This window comes from Convolutriloba macropyga, chromosome 11, assembly GCF_964194025.1.
Source record: "Convolutriloba macropyga chromosome 11, txConMacr16.3, whole genome shotgun sequence".
NCBI lineage: Eukaryota > Metazoa > Xenacoelomorpha > Acoela > Convolutidae > Convolutriloba > Convolutriloba macropyga.
Genome location: NC_134478.1, coordinates 43,785,281 through 43,801,689, shown reverse-complemented (window position 1 = coordinate 43,801,689; position 16,409 = coordinate 43,785,281). Strand labels below are relative to the sequence as shown.

The window sequence follows — 16,409 nt, the reverse complement described above, 5'->3', positions numbered from 1 at the left end:
TAAACTTCTTGCTATTGCATACATTAACGTAAACGTTAGTATACATATCAACATAATAAAACTGAAAACTATTGTGTTTAAGTCTGTGTAGATAAGACTTTCTTATACACTTTGCAACTAGTTACAAAAACATAAAACTATAACACAGACAAGTTCATGTAGAGTAAACATTCACAATTGCAGTTACAACCCTTGACCTGGGTGTGTTAAGTATTCAACAAATTTCACACACAAGTGTTGCTAATGTTGGTATTTGCCGGATTTTATTTATTCGTTTTAAATTCAAGACTATAGTTGTTCAGTTCTGCTCCATGTTAAAGAGAACAAACTGTAAAAGTGCTTTACAAATAATGTCTTACCACATTCTTTGCGAGTCTGAAGATTCTTGGGAGTGCAGTATTGTGTATCACACTCAATACGAAAACTACATAGTTTTTATACAGCAGAAGAAAAATAGCGAAAAAGGCTGTTGGAGATCAATTGAACATTGCATCATACCAAAAATGTTCGTGAATTTTGTTGCAACACTACCAGATAAATACGTATCTACAGAAGACAATGGCACGAAAACTGTGCTAACAGCTGGAGGATACAGTGTTCCTCGGAAAATGCCCCTCCTTTCCCCCTATGACATTGAGACACTTTCTCCAGACACAAAGAGACTTTTGTACCGATACGATTGTGACTGTGTGCCTATTTTTGAGAATCAACTCGACCAATTCCAGGCAATTGAAGAACTGGCTCAACTTTGGGGAATTCAACCTTCGCCAACTTCACCAGCTACTTCACCAATTGGATCACCGGCAACGAACGACCCAAGCCCCATTGTTACGCCGGAAACAACAGATACAAAACGAAAAACACTCATCGCTTCAATCATGGACAAAATGTCTTGGAATATGGGGTCAACCGAGCAGTTCGAAGCGGATTTCGATAGTTCTCTTCTTTCAGAGACAACTTTTGTGACACCAACGCAGAGTGAAGAGAATGCTACAGTATCCTTCGAAACGTACAGAACCTCAACCAACACAACACCCTTGAATTCAGAGACTCCCAAAGTATGCAATGCTCCACAGAAAAAACGTGCCAATCGAACACCACTTATAGATATATTTGAGGACTAATCTGAACTCGGAAAACTGAAACTTTTTGAAACTGTCACCATTTCTATGAACCTCTACATAAATTGTGTGCTTTAGTAATATTTTTTTGGTGTGAAAATGTAAAAAAATATCAATTTGCATTTCTAATTTTAATTGAACATCATAATGTCTCTTTTTTGTTTAGAGAATAAAACGGGAAAGAGAAGGCAGAATCAAAAAGTATTCCGTCAAGTTGTTAGTTAGTGAACGTTGGAAGAAAATCTCATATGTTAAAACATAAAAACACAGCAAGCAAGCAAAGTTCTGTTTAAAACACATATTGAAGAATGAAAGATTTTGAAACAGTAAAAAGTCAGTTTTCATATGAAGGAATTCTGTAAAAAGTGCAAAAAATCTCACTATTTAAGTAGTTATAATAAACTTTTTTTTATCCACCATATAGTAAAAAAAAAGGTTTTTAAATATTAAAAAAAGTCAATATTCATATGTAGGAATTCTGTAAAAGTGCAAAATTCTCACTACATAAGTAGTTACAAAAAAACTTTTATTTTACTAACCATAGGGTAAAAAAAAGGTTTTTAAATGGTAAAAAGTCAATTTTCATATGTAGGAATTCTGTAAAAGTGCAAAAATCTCACTACTTAAGTAGTTACAAAAAACTTTTATTTTACTAACCATAGGGTAAAAAAAGGTTTTTAAATGGTAAAAAGTCAATTTTCATATGAAGGAATTCTGTAAAAGTGCAAAAATCTCACTACTTAAGTTGTCACAAAAAACTTTTATTTTACTAACCATAGGGTAAAAAAAGGTTTTTAAATGGTAAAAAGTCTATTTTCATATGTAGGAATTCTGTAGAAGTGCAAAAATCTCACTACTTAAGTTGTTACAAAAAACTTTTATTTTACTAACCATAGGGTAAAAAAAGGTTTTTAAATGGTAAAAAGTCAATTTTCATATGTAGGAATTCTGTAAAAGTGCAAAAATCTCACTACTTAAGTTGTTACAAAAAACTTTTATTTTACTAACCATAGGGTAAAAAAAGGTTTTGAAATGGTAAAAAGTCAATTTTCATATGTAGGAATTCTGTAGAAGTGCAAAAATCTCACTACTTAAGTTGTTACAAAAAACTTTTATTTTACTAACCATAGGGTAAAAAAAGGTTTTTAAATGGTAAAAATTAAATTTTCATATGTAGGAATTCTGTAAAAGTGCAAAAATCTCACTACTTAAGTAGTTACAAAAAACTTTTTATTTTACTAACCATAGGGTAAAAAAAGGTTTTTAAATGGTAAAAAGTCAATTTTCATATGTAGGAATTCTGTAAAAGTGCAAAAATCTCACTACATAAGTTGTTACAAAAAACTTTTATTTTACTAACCATAGGGTAAAAAAAGGTTTTTAAATGGTAAAAAGTCAATTTTCATATGTAGGAATTCTGTAAAAGTGCAAAAATCTCACTACTTAAGTTGTTACAAAAAACTTTTATTTTACTAACCATAGGGTAAAAAAAGGTTTTGAAATGGTAAAAAGTCAATTTTCATATGTAGGAATTCTGTAGAAGTGCAAAAATCTCACTACTTAAGTTGTTACAAAAAACTTATTTTACTAACCATAGGGTAAAAAAAGGTTTTTAAATGGTAAAAATTAAATTTTCATATGTAGGAATTCTGTAAAAGTGCAAAAATCTCACTACTTAAGTAGTTACAAAAAACTTTTTATTTTACTAACCATAGGGTAAAAAAAGGTTTTTAAATGGTAAAAAGTCAATTTTCATATGTAGGAATTCTGTAAAAGTGCAAAAATCTCACTACATAAGTTGTTACAAAAAACTTTTATTTTACTAACCATAGGGTAAAAAAAGGTTTTTAAATGGTAAAAAGTCAATTTTCATATGTAGGAATTCTGTAAAAGTGCAAAAATCTCACTACTTAAGTTGTTACAAAAAACTTTTATTTTACTAACCATAGGGTAAAAAAAGGTTTTTAAACGGTAAAAAGTCAATTTTCATATGTAGGAATTCTGTAAAAGTGCAAAAATCTCACTACATAAGTTGTTACAAAAAACTTTTATTTTACTAACCATAGGGTAAAAAAAGGTTTTTAAATTGTAAAAAGTCAATTTTCATATGTAGGAATTCTGTAAAAATGCAAAATTCTCATAACATAAGTTGTTACAACAAAAAACTTTTATTTTACTAACCATAGGGTAAAAAAAGGTTTTTAAATGGTAAAAATTAAATTTTCATATGTAGGAATTCTGTAAAAGTGCAAAAATCTCACTACTTAAGTAGTTACAAAAAACTTTTTATTTTACTAACCATAGGGTAAAAAGAGGTTTTTAAATGGTAAAAAGTCAATTTTCATATGTAGGAATTCTGTAAAAGTGCAAAAATCTCACTACATAAGTTGTTACAAAAAACTTTTATTTTACTAACCATAGGGTAAAAAAAGGTTTTTAAATGGTAAAAAGTTAATTTTCATATGTAGGAGTTCTGTAAAAGTGCAAAAATCTCACTACTTAAGTTGTTACAAAAAACTTTTATTTTACTAACCATAGGGTAAAAAATGGTTTTTAAACGGTAAAAAGTCAATTTTCATATGTAGGAATTCTGTAAAAGTGCAAAATTCTCGCTACATAAGTTGTTACAAAAAACTTTTATTTTACTAACCATAGGGTAAAAAAAGGTTTTTAAATTGTAAAAAGTCAATTTTCATATGTAGGAATTCTGTAAAAATGCAAAATTCTCATAACATAAGTTGTTACAAAAAACTTTTATTTTACTAACCATAGGGTAAAAAAAGGTTTTTAAATGGTAAAAAGTCAATTTTCATATGTAGGAATTCTGTAAAAGTGCAAAAATCTCACTACTTAAGTTGTTACAAAAAACTTTTATTTTACTAACCATAGGGTAAAAAAAAGGTTTTTAAATGGTAAAAAGTCAATTTTCATATGTAGGATTTCTGTAAAAGTGCAAAAATCTCACTACATAAGTTGTTACAAAAAACTTTTATTTTACTAACCATAGGGTAAAAAAAGGTTTTTAAATGGTAAAAAGTCAATTTTCAAATGTAGGAATTCTGTAAAAGTGCAAAAATCTCACTACTTAAGTTGTTACAAAAAACTTTTATTTTACTAACCATAGGGTAAAAAAAGGTTTTTAAACGGTAAAAAGTCAATTTTCATATGTAGGAATTCTGTAAAAGTGCAAAAATCTCACTACATAAGTTGTTACAAAAAACTTTTATTTTACTAACCATAGGGTAAAAAAAGGTTTTTAAATTGTAAAAAGTCAATTTTCATATGTAGGAATTCTGTAAAAATGCAAAATTCTCATAACATAATTTGTTACAAAAAACTTTTATTTTACTAACCATAGGGTAAAAAAGGTTTTTAAATGGTAAAAATTAAATTTTCATATGTAGGAATTCTGTAAAAGTGCAAAAATCTCACTACTTAAGTAGTTACAAAAAACTTTTTATTTTACTAACCATAGGGTAAAAAAAGGTTTTTAAATGGTAAGTCAATTTTCATATGTAGGAATTCTGTAAAAATGCGAAATTCTCATAACATAAGTTGTTACAAAAAACTTTTATTTTACTAACCATAGGGTAAAAAAAGGTTTTTAAATGGTAAAAAGTCAATTTTCATATGTAGGAATTCTGTAAAAATGCAAAAATCTCACTACTTAAGTTGTTACAAAAAACTTTTATTTTACTAACCATAGGGTAAAAAAAGGTTTTTAAATGGTAAAAAGTCAATTTTCATATGTAGGAATTCTGTAAAAGTGCAAAAATCTCTCTACTTAAGTAGTTACAAAAAACTTTTATTTTATTCATCATATAGTAGAAAAAGGTTTTTAAGCACTAAAGAAGTTCATTTTCTGTAAATAGAATGCATTTAGTTATTCCACAACCACATTTATGGTTTTCACCAAATGACATTTGGTAAATGTGTTATCAGTACTAGTGGTAAATATCAAATCCTTAATTTCAATTGCTTTCGACCTATCTTTGTCTTATATATAGCTACAATTTACTTTTGCACAATGATAAGATAGAGTGTCTTTCATGGAATTACTTTATGTTCACATGAAACACGCTGATAATAGCAGTTAAGAACAATTTTAGTCAATGGTATAAGAATACTGCCAAGTATTCCAGAAACCTAAAAGTGAAAACTGATAATAAGGTTGAAAATAGAACGGAATTTCGATACAACCCTCGAAGAGTAGAGAAAGTCTAAAACAACTTTTGTAGAAGAGTATTTTGAACACTTGAACTGTTTCCCGAGAGAAAAGAGTATATTGTAAGTATACTGCGTTAGCTATGTTTCAGTTGTGGTAGATAACAGATATAACTAAAATTACACAGTAAACTTTTACCTTGCATGGAAATAATGGAAATGAGTAGTTCTGAAACATGAACACACCGCTTATTGGTCAAAAGTTAACATGGGTTAAAGTTGACCTACACTCCTACCAAGATTTGCGTTCCAAACCTGGCAAATGGTGTCAAAGTGCAAGCACACCCTTATAGGGAAATTTTTCTCGTGTAGAACACAACTTTCAACCAACTAACACTCCCTCTAATTGTACCAGTTAACTGTTGTTACAATTTGACTTCATTTGCTCAGTCGTTTTCTCAGTAAAGCAGTCAGTTGAATTTTCGAAAGAAAAAAATTGAAAAACTCAAAAATGACCCAACCGTGTGAAATTTGCGCAAAGGAACTGGCCGACAAAAGAAGCCTTCGAAGACACAAACAGCGCGTTCATGGAGTTCAACCGGAATTCCCAGCCTTGGAGTGTAGCACTTGTGGTTTTGAGACTCACAACATTCTGATAATGAACCAACACACCCGACGGGAGCACGGTGGAGAAGTCCAAAATCAGTGTGTCTACTGCACTCTGGTTTTCAACAACCAGAGTAACTTTCATCAACATCTGAAGAATGCTCACGGATTGTCTGTTTGGAACAGAGGCCAAAGCAATAATCAAGCAGTACCAGTACAGTCGGCAATTCGAGGTGCTCTGGAGATCTACGAGATTTAAGGTAATGATCACACTGACGTTTTGTCTTTCATGAACTCTTCGAGGTATCACATCAATGAACTTATGCGTCAAAAGACCCTCGAAGGTCCTCAGAAAGTTCAACTTTCTCTAAGCATTACACTCACTAAGGGGATTAATGAAGAAAAACACGTAACAATTTACGCTAACGCTGAAATGCAAATTGTGTACACGGATGCTCTCTCCGAAGAGCAGTTCTTTGAGTCCGTGCAGCATATTGTCAACGTGGTTTCAATGTATGCCACAAGTGGAAGTGGTTGGATTATTGAAAAGGTAGAAAAACTCGAAATTCGATTTGCAAAATTCAACCCTATTCGGGGATCAACCTATATAGCACTTCCAACTGAACTTAGCGCTCTAAAATGTCTGCTCAATATCCGAAACTTTAACGATCCAAACTGTTTCTTGTATTGTTTCACGGCTGCCTACCATTTGCAGGGGAAAGGTTGCCCCCTCACGCAACCTGGGGATCGGTACAGCAAAAAAACAAACCCAGCAACATACGCTCGCTCAAACCCTTTAACTCATCAAGCAGTAGGAGATTTCCCGATGCCGATGCCAATTGACAAAATAAGCGCGTTTGAAAGATGTAATGAAGTAAAAGTGAACGTTTTTCGATACGAAAAGAAAAGTTTGTATCCTTTCCGAATTTCAAAGCACAACTCTGATTTTGTCGTTGATCTCCTACTGATAACTGATGGTGAACGTTATCACTACGTGCTGATAACGGACCTGGTAAACTTAGTTCGAAAAGTGCAAGGGCGACAGATTGATGCACGCGCAAAAATCTGTCGCAACTGTTTTCATGTTTGCTCGAACAACGAAACGCTTCAAAAACACAAAAAACTTTGCTATCACTTCGAAACTTGTCAAGTTCTGCTACCTGAGCCGGACAGCAACAGTCTCGCTTTCAAAAAATTTCAAGCAAAAACAGCTCTTCCACTGGTTGTCTATTTTGACCTAGAGTCAATCATTGTTCCGGTATCATCAGTTGAACAAAACCCACAGACTTCAGGGACTCGTGTGTTGGACAAACACATTCCGAGCGGTTACTGTTATGTAGCCATTTCACATGGAAGTCCAAATTTGGAGTTCTTCCATCTGTACAGAGGTGAAGATTGCATGCAAGTCTTTGTGAAGCAAATGGAGACACTGGCAAAAGATATCTACGAGAAAAAGCAAAAACACAGGTACTTCACAGGAACAGTTGGACAAGCAAAAGAGCTTGCGACTCACTGTTGGATATGCGAAACTAGTTTTTCTTCGGACAACGAAAAAGTCTTGGATCACTGCCATTTCTCAAATCAGTTTCTTGGCTGGGCTCACTCAAAGTGTAACCTACAGCGCAGAACACAGAGCTTCGTCCCCATAATCGCACACAACTTGTCAGGATATGACTTGCATCATGTTGTAAAGAGTCTACATCACTGCAACCCTAACAATAAATTTTCAATAATACCTCAAACTGATGAGAATTATATCAGTTTTAGCTTTAAAGTTTGGATCAAAGATATTATGAACAAAAATCAAAACGTCATACCCATATACGAAGAACTTCGCTTTATCGATTCTCTTCGCTTCATGCAATCGTCTTTAGATAAACTAGTTCAGTCTTTGCCTGAAGACAGTTTCGATATACTCGATAACCATTTTGAATACTGTGACCAAAATGATGTGAAACTACTGCACGGTAAAGGATTCTACCCCTACTCCTACATGGACACCTTCAGAAAATTCAAGCTAAAAAAATTGCCGCCTAAGAAGTGCTGGGTCGACAAACTCAAATCAGGAAAAGTGACAATAACCGAAGCTGACTACGAAAAAGCAAAGCTGATCTTCGAAAAATTTGATTGTAGAAACATGGGTGAATATCACGATCTGTACTTGACAGTCGACACCCTACAGCTCGCCTGCTGGTTTGAGCGGCTACGAGCAGTCTGTCTGGACTCGTACAGCTTGGACTGTGCTCAATATCTATCAGCACCACACTTAGCGGGCGATGCCTTTCTGAAGATATGTCAACCCGACCTGGAACTTCTCACAGATCTCAACCATCTTGATATAGCAGAAGAATTGTTGCGAGGGGGTATGTCCTCGGTATACACAAAAAGACTGTTCACGCCAAACAACAAATATCTGGAACGTTTTGACGACACGCAAAAATAACATATGGTCTCACCATAGATGCTAATAACCTCTATGGTGGGATCATGAAGGATTTCTGCTTGCCACTCAATTCCTTCCAGACGGACACAGAAGTGACGATTGAACAAATTTTGCAAACTCCAGACGACGCTGAATTTGGATATATCGTCTGCGTCGACTTGGACTACCCCGACTCAATTCACGATGCTCACCAAGATTTTCCAATGGCACCCACCCGAGAACCTGTAGACAGCATGTGGTTGAGTAGTTACCAGTTGGACCTTTTGGAAGAATATCATCTCCCAAAAGTTTCAAAGTGCAACAAACTGCTTCAAACACTCTATGATAAGAAGGATTATACACTACACTATGTAACGTTGAAGATTTATGAACGAAACGGCCTTAAAGTTTCAAAACTGCACAAGGTGCTCAAGTTCAGACAATCAAAGTGGATGGCAAAGTATATCGAACTGAACACAAGAGTGCGGCAAGCAGCAACCAGCAAAATTGCTGAAAACTTCTTCAAACTCATGAACAACTCGGCTTTTGGAAAGTGTTGTGAAAGCATGCGAAATCGAGTTAACGCTTCCCTGGTCCGAGATGAACGAGCTCTCCTCAACCACACAGATAAGTTTAACATGAAATCCTTTAAAATTTTTGATGAAAACATGGCAGTCGTGACTACAAGAAAAACGAAAATAAACTGGGTGAAACCTACAATAGTTGGTGCTTCAATTCTGGATCTTTCAAAAGCATTCATGTTTCGATTTCACTACGAGAATATGAAACAGTGGTTCAAGTGTGAACTTTTATACTCTGATACGGACTCACTTACCTATGCTGTTGATTGTGATGACTTGTATGAGGAGCTAGCACGAGCAGAAGTCAACACAGAATTCGATTTCTCCAACTACCCTTCTGATAACGCATTGTGCAACACAGAAAATCACATGGTAACTCTCAAATTCAAAGACGAACTGGCAGGGGTGGTAATGGAAGAGTTCTGTCGCTTGAAACCCAAAATGTGTTCAATACAAACGAAGGGTATGTGTAACATTATATTTTATTAAAACAAATTCCAGTTTTGAAACTAACCAAATTCATGGAAGCGTATTTTTAATATAACAGGAACATTGAAACCTAGATTAGGAAAGCACATAGATTAAAATAGAAAATGGATTGATTGTAATGTTCTTTCAGACTGTCAGAAGAAAAGTGCAAAGGGAATAACACATGAGGGGCAAAAGCAACTAAAGCACGAGGTCTTCAAGAGAGTATTGAACAGCGGGGAAATTGTCCGCGTCAAAAATGTGACCATCAAATCAGAGAAACATGAGTTGATGACACTGGAACAAAACAGAGTTGCGCTTTCGGCCTACTGTGACAAGCGGTTTTACCTTGACCCAATAAACTCCCTACCATTTGGACATAAAAATATTAGAGAATTTGCATTTCACAATGTTATATTAAATGATTGGGATTGGGAGTCAGAAAACGAAAGCGACTTGGATTCAATTTCACAAGCAACCCCGGAAAATGTGATATCTGAAAACAATAGTTTTTCTCCCCCCGATCCAGGATTCAATCAGCCCGATTATTCAGAAAGTGAGCTTGATCAAGATATTGTTGACTGGAATGAACCCTACGCAATTTCCCCGCCAGCCCTTGACAATTCTTTTCTAGAATTGGAAGCAGTTGAAAGCGAAGCAAGCAATAATAGTGATATGTCTGATTTATCTTCAAGTAATAGTCTTATAATAGAACCAACACCAAAACGCAGACGTCTAGTATTATACAATTCAAGCAGTGAAGATAACTGATAACTTACATTTAGTTGTAGTTGAATTGCATGGATAAATTATAAAAGCATTCATATAAACTAAATACAAATTAATGTAAAAATTGAAACTTTATTATAAAAAGAAGACAAATAAAAGGTTTCTCTAACGCCGTTTTATCGGGATTCCACGACGACTAAGAATAATTTCCATGGGGGAATGACTTTTAACATGGTTAGTCAAACCATTTTGCTGGGTAAAAACTTTGAAACAAATTTTACACCTTAAAACAGGGTTTTGGATAATTAGAGGGGGCGCAATAACTGCTGAATTTTCACACTGGTGGTATCGTGTGTCAATTAAACGCCAAATTTTCTGATTGCAGTTTTCACATTGATATCTAAAATTGTTGGGGTGTATTTCTTCAAAATGAGTAAAAAGATCTTTAGAATTTAAAAGTTTGGAGCGACACAGAAAGCAGTCCAACAAGCAACGTTTTCGCCTTGGTGGCATCTGGAATTCGTATTCTGGTATTGGGTGTGTAGGTTCTGTATAACTGTGGGTAAAATGTTGAAATGGGCCCAGACCAAAACAAGATTAAAGTACCCTGGCGCAGACATATGACGAATTCACTTTCAAAGCAAAAGCGGTGGTAGTTAAAATGGCTTCAAGCCCAAAGCGGCAAACCAGTCACGCAAGTGGAGGGAAAATGGTTTCCTAAGATTAGTTTCATGCATGGCAGGGGAAATAAGGAGAAAGAATTTCAAAGTGTCCCACCCTGTAGTTTGCCCAGGAAGACACTTGTGTCCCCCCCCCCCGTAGTGTTCACGGGAAGACACTTATGTCCCCCCCGTAGTTTGCCCAGAAAGACACATCACTACTTTGAGTTTTTCGTAAATTTATTGATTTTTTTATCTTAACATTTAATCGCATTAGGAACATGGATCACAGGTTCCTAATAGAGAATACTTTTTTAAATTTTATAGCTATTGATTGCTCTGACTTTGACACTAACTGTTTTGAAGAAATATTTTCTTTTTCAAGAACCTTTTTTTTACTCCTGCGAGTTTATATCGTCACTTTGTCTTATTTCTTGGTTTCAATAATGACAGTTCGCATCAGTTTCTAAGTATGCATATGTGAATCGTTAGATGTCACATTTATTGATTTCTATTGATTACACTCTTCGTTTCCAAAATATTGGCGAATTTTTGAGTTTTGGCTGTAATCATTGTACTTGCTGTCTAATCACTTATTCTCAATAACGACAAGTCTCCTAGGTCGCTATTGAAGATTCTTTAAATAGAATTTTCCTTTCAGTGCGTAATTAATGCTTTCGGTGACTTCTATACTGCTTATGATCAAATAGTAGAAGTCAGTTCTTTGGTTTTTCGCGAAAATTGATTGTCTCATTATTTGGTCCCATTTATGACAGGTTGCATTGGTTGCTAACGAGTAAAAAGTGCATCTAATTAATTGCGTGATCTCATACAAATCAATTTTTTATTTTGACTTTTATAAAAATTGAAGGTCGATGTTATAGCCTTGCATTTCTTGTTGTTTTTCTTGTCTTGTCGCTGACTCTCAAAAATACTTTCATTGACATGACTCTCAGTAGCCTTTTAGTGCCGGTTATTTTTGGTGAATGTGTTTCCTTCATGTTGTAGCAAATTTTTTTTGACTGAGATGCCGTTTGCTTTCAAATTGTTTTAAGTGAATTTTCTAATTTCTTCCATTTTCCTTAGTTTTGCCTCAGTTTTGTGTTGTCTGCCATTGAGCAAAACACTAGATCATGGAAAATAAAATTTTCTAATTTTTTTTCTAGATTTTGGGATCATGGGATTTTTGCCTGATTTAGTTCAATTGTGCTCTAAAAATGTTAATTCTCAGGTCAATAGTTAATTTAGTTCTGTGGATTATAGTTCAGGACGTCTTGCTATGTTTTTTTTAAAGCTGAGGCAAGTTTGTTCATGACTTGAACTTCTGACTTTGTTTTTGAGCATCGACTTCTCGTTGAGAACATTGACTTCTGTTTTATAACGTTAGACTTTAACAGTAGCTGAATTTGTAATATATAGTAATTTTGAACTGCTGTTAATATTGAAGGTGAAAAGGCCACTTCGAGAATTTTTGATCCCATATATGGTCCTCTTACCTATCTAACCTACCCCCTTCCTCCGCCTACCCTTGTATCCTACTCCCCTCCATCCTACCCTCCCCCGACAACTGCATCCCAATCACAACCCCCGCAGCCCACCTACATCCTATACCTATGCGCCATACCTACCCCTGCACCTACTGCCTACCCATTCCTAACTGAAAATTGATTGTTTAATAGCTGCCGTCAGTGGGTATTATTTAGGCGTTCTCCTTTTTTCAATTCGCTTTACCTTTTGATCACGTTTTTCGTTTTACATAAGTCACAATTTTCACGTTTGATTTCTGGATTACTTCACTCACTGTTTCAACGCAATTTTTTGCTTGACCAATGACCTTTTGGTCCTCACAACGATATAAACAGCTAGCGCTCGGAGGATTAAGCTCTCATAGAGCCTTACTAGTCTCTAAGTATGCAATTCACTGAAACTTTTTTGATGAGAAAATTTGGATCGCACGTTACTATGTACAAAAATAGCACGTTCGCCTGGGGAGTAAAAGATAGAAGCCCACTAAGCTGGGGGCCAAAGAGAAAAGATCCGACAAATTCAGGGTGTGAGGGGGTGGTTCTTAGTATTAAAAATTTGACCCATCTCATGAGTCATCGCCCCTCACCCCAACCCGCCTCCCGACACCCCCATGCACCTTCCTCCAACCCGATGACTCCCTATCGTCCAGATCTCCCACAACCCTCCCCCCACATCGCTTAACCCTCCCCCACTCCGCTCACAACCCCCCCACCTTATGCTAGCATCCCTAAGCCCCAGCTGGCTGCTACCGAAGCTAACCAATCACCGGTTGTTTGAGAGCAATTTGTCCGACGTTAGTCGTTTATGATTGTTCCACTTAGACATTTTAAATATTTTATCTAACGGTTTTTCATCTCTTTGTAAACTATAAGTGAAGATATTGAGCTTAAGTGTGCATATCTCACTGTGTTTGGAACTTATTTGGGGTAGCTGAAATAAGCAATACTAGTTATAGTTTAAAGTGCGATATCTCAGCAATTAGAAAAAAATGAAATTTGTCACTTTTTCAATGTCCTTTTTGAATTGCATGATAAATGTAAAAACTGCCCTATGCGTAGAGGTACTGCAAAAAAAAAGTTGACAATTAATGGATTTCGGGCAAAAAATTTTGAGGAATTTTCTAAAGTACCTGATATTTAAGAAAACCGAAAAACAAATCGCCTGTTTGTGGTAGTGCTGATAAATTACATGCGCGCTGAAACCAATAAATTGGCTCTAAAGCACAAATATTGGCGGAAAGACTGCACTTCGTCGAAAAAGGGTTGGAGTCGCTAAGAAGGCGTACTTTTTCTGAAGGCCTACTTATTTTGACAAAGCTAGATAAATAAAAGAAATCGGCTTCCAGAAGCTATTGGTTCACAAAAAATAGTAGCAGGAAAAACTGCTCTTACGCAGTGGCATGGATATTTCAAGCATAGTTAACGTTAACAACTGATAACTTGAAGTCGCTCAAAACCTTCTATCAAGAACAACGAATAATTCAAGGTGTCACGTAACCATGCTTAAAACACTAGATTTACCACAAGGTTGTGTAATTATGCTTCTAGTTCCTGAAAAAAGTTTATCCGAGCGTGAAACTTGAATCGAAATTGTAATTGCGAGTCTATTATTGTTCTCTGTTGTCTTTTTTATAGATCTCTTCACAAATTTGAGGATTTTTATATCAAATTTGAATCATGATTTCGGTGACGCTGAAATAGGAAATAGCCAACGGTTTTGCTGCGTGAAATTTTATCGCTAATATTTTAAAGTAGAGAGAAAATAAATGGTGTTTGAACAAGCAATTTGCTTTGATAGTGTTTTTTTGTTCACATGAGGAAATTTGACGGTTTGATCAACTGTTTTGCTTGTTTTTTTTCTAAATTGTTTTAGAGTATTTTTGCGGTCAATGAAAATTCTTGGAAGCGTAGTTGAGGACTTTATGAAACGTATTTCAGGAGTTCGTTTTCTGCGTTTTAATTTGCCGTCTTCCTCAATTTTTTGTTACGACCATTTGATCACGCGCAGGACGTCAAAGGGTGAGTTGTACTCCTCTGCAGCTGAATTTCTGTGCGTGATTTCTTTTTTTACTGAAGTTTGTTTGGCCTTTTGGGCGCAACTTGTGGTCATTTTTTCAGCATTTAGGACTTAACTCCTTCAATAAAACGAGTTATGCACTCATTTTTTAAATGTAAATTAAGATAGGTGACTGCGACTAAATTTAATTTGAGTCCAACCAGGTTAGATAATTATGTTTATTTTGCTTGGGAGGCATCAGTGTTTGACATGGGATTTGAAAATAGATAGAAGTTCAAATTAATTTTAATTGAATTGAACTTTTTTTTGTCTGTTATCCTGTGTGATTAGTATATTTCGAGGCTATTGTCCGGTAGTCTGGTGGCTATGTTATTGTTATATTAATAGCCGCGGTCAGCCTCTCAGCTGATATTATTTAGGCGCTCTCATTTTACAATTCAAAGAATTTGAATTGTATTGGGGAGCTGTTTTTCACAAGATCTTTTCTCATATTTTCATGATTTTTGAAGTCTAATTGGAGTGGTGATTTTTGTCACGCCGAAAGAGGAAATGGAGAGAAAAAACGAGAGGTTTTGCGGCGTGAGTTTTCACTCGAATTATAAAGTAGAGTGAGAAAACGGTGTTTGAACAAAAACTCGCTTTCTCGATTGAGATTTTTTGTTCACACGCGGCAATTTGACTTTGATTAACTGCTCTCAATTGAAGTTTGTAATAATTATATTAGTCCTGTTGGTCTTTTTAGGCGATTTTTTGCTTGACCGATTTTTCGTCTGATCTTTTTAACTTTAAGCGGGCATTAAGTTCTCTTAAAGCCTTTCAGCTCACTAGTCTCCAAGTATGCGATTCACAGAAACTGTGAAACTGTATTGGAGACTTGTAATTATATGGTGTGAAGGGAGGTTCTTAGAGGTTGACCGAACCCCACCCCTCCCCCCCCCCCCCCCCCCGCACACACACATCAGCCCCCCTCTCACTTCACACCCCATCCCCATCCCTGCACATCGTTCTGGCCGTAAGGGCCCCGTGCAGCCAAAAGAACCCTCCTGCCGTTGCCCCACCCCTTCTCCCCTCACTGTTGCCCCCCCCCCCACTGTTGCCTCCTCCGGCAACTTGACGGCTATGTTTAAGTTAATTATGGAAGTATATTCAATATGAAATTAACACCATTGTGAACTTAACGAGTAAACTCAACGCTTTCTTCTGCAAAGCGATAGCTCCAAATCTAATCTGCTCGGTTGGTACCTAAATAATGCTTCAAATTTCTTATGTGGCGCTCGATAAAGAACTATTTGTATTTGGCTCTTTCTATTTTCCGCGGTATTTTTGTCTATCACGTTGACTTCTATTCGATCAAAAAGTTTCTGCACAATTTATTTGGTATCTACGTAATTTAAAATTTAGTATCGTCGAAAATGACGAATGTAATTTTCTTTACAGAATTATCGAATCAGCTCAAGTCAATTAAGCGCCGATTGAAAGCAGGTTACTACTTCTACCATTTTTCTATTCAAATCAAATCATTAGTCAAAAACGATCTTCAAGATTGGTATGAACTAGTTGGAAACATTTGATTGTCACTTCTGAAATCACTTATAGTACATCATTCCTAGCTTTGTTTCAACTGCTACCACCTTCGAGAAAAATGTTTTCATGCTTTTACTCAACAAGGAGTCTCACTATTGTTTGATGGCCCATGACGTTCCGACCTCACTCAATCTTGTCTCAATTGTCTACTAATTAAAGCAGAGATAGACACTGCCTTCATAGAAGTAGTTCATATTTTGTTATTTAAACTTCGATAGATCCTTAAAAAGAACAGACGGCTATACAAAAAGGGTTCATACCAGTGAGATCAAATTTCTTTATTTCACTGAATTTAACACTAACAAACGAAATGACAGATTTGGAATCAACTCTAATTTCTCAAGTAGAAGGAGTAGATAAGGTAGAAAATAATTCAATGTAATCAACTGTACAACTAACTTTACCAAAAAATGAGATTCAAAAATCAACATCTCCCATTGTCAAATTGAATTTCAAATCAAATGTTACTACGAGTAAGAAGGTAAGTAACAAGTGACCTCTATTTAGTTTCGATCATTTTATAAATTTTAAG

General features: G+C 35.2%; 1 protein-coding gene across 1 annotated transcript in view; it reads left to right on the top strand.

The window, feature by feature from the left end:
* LOC142349835 (FAD synthase-like) overlaps positions 1-16,409 on the top strand; it is a 47,388-nt gene that overhangs the window by 11,228 nt on the left and 19,751 nt on the right. The gene's annotated exons all lie outside the window — the stretch shown is intronic.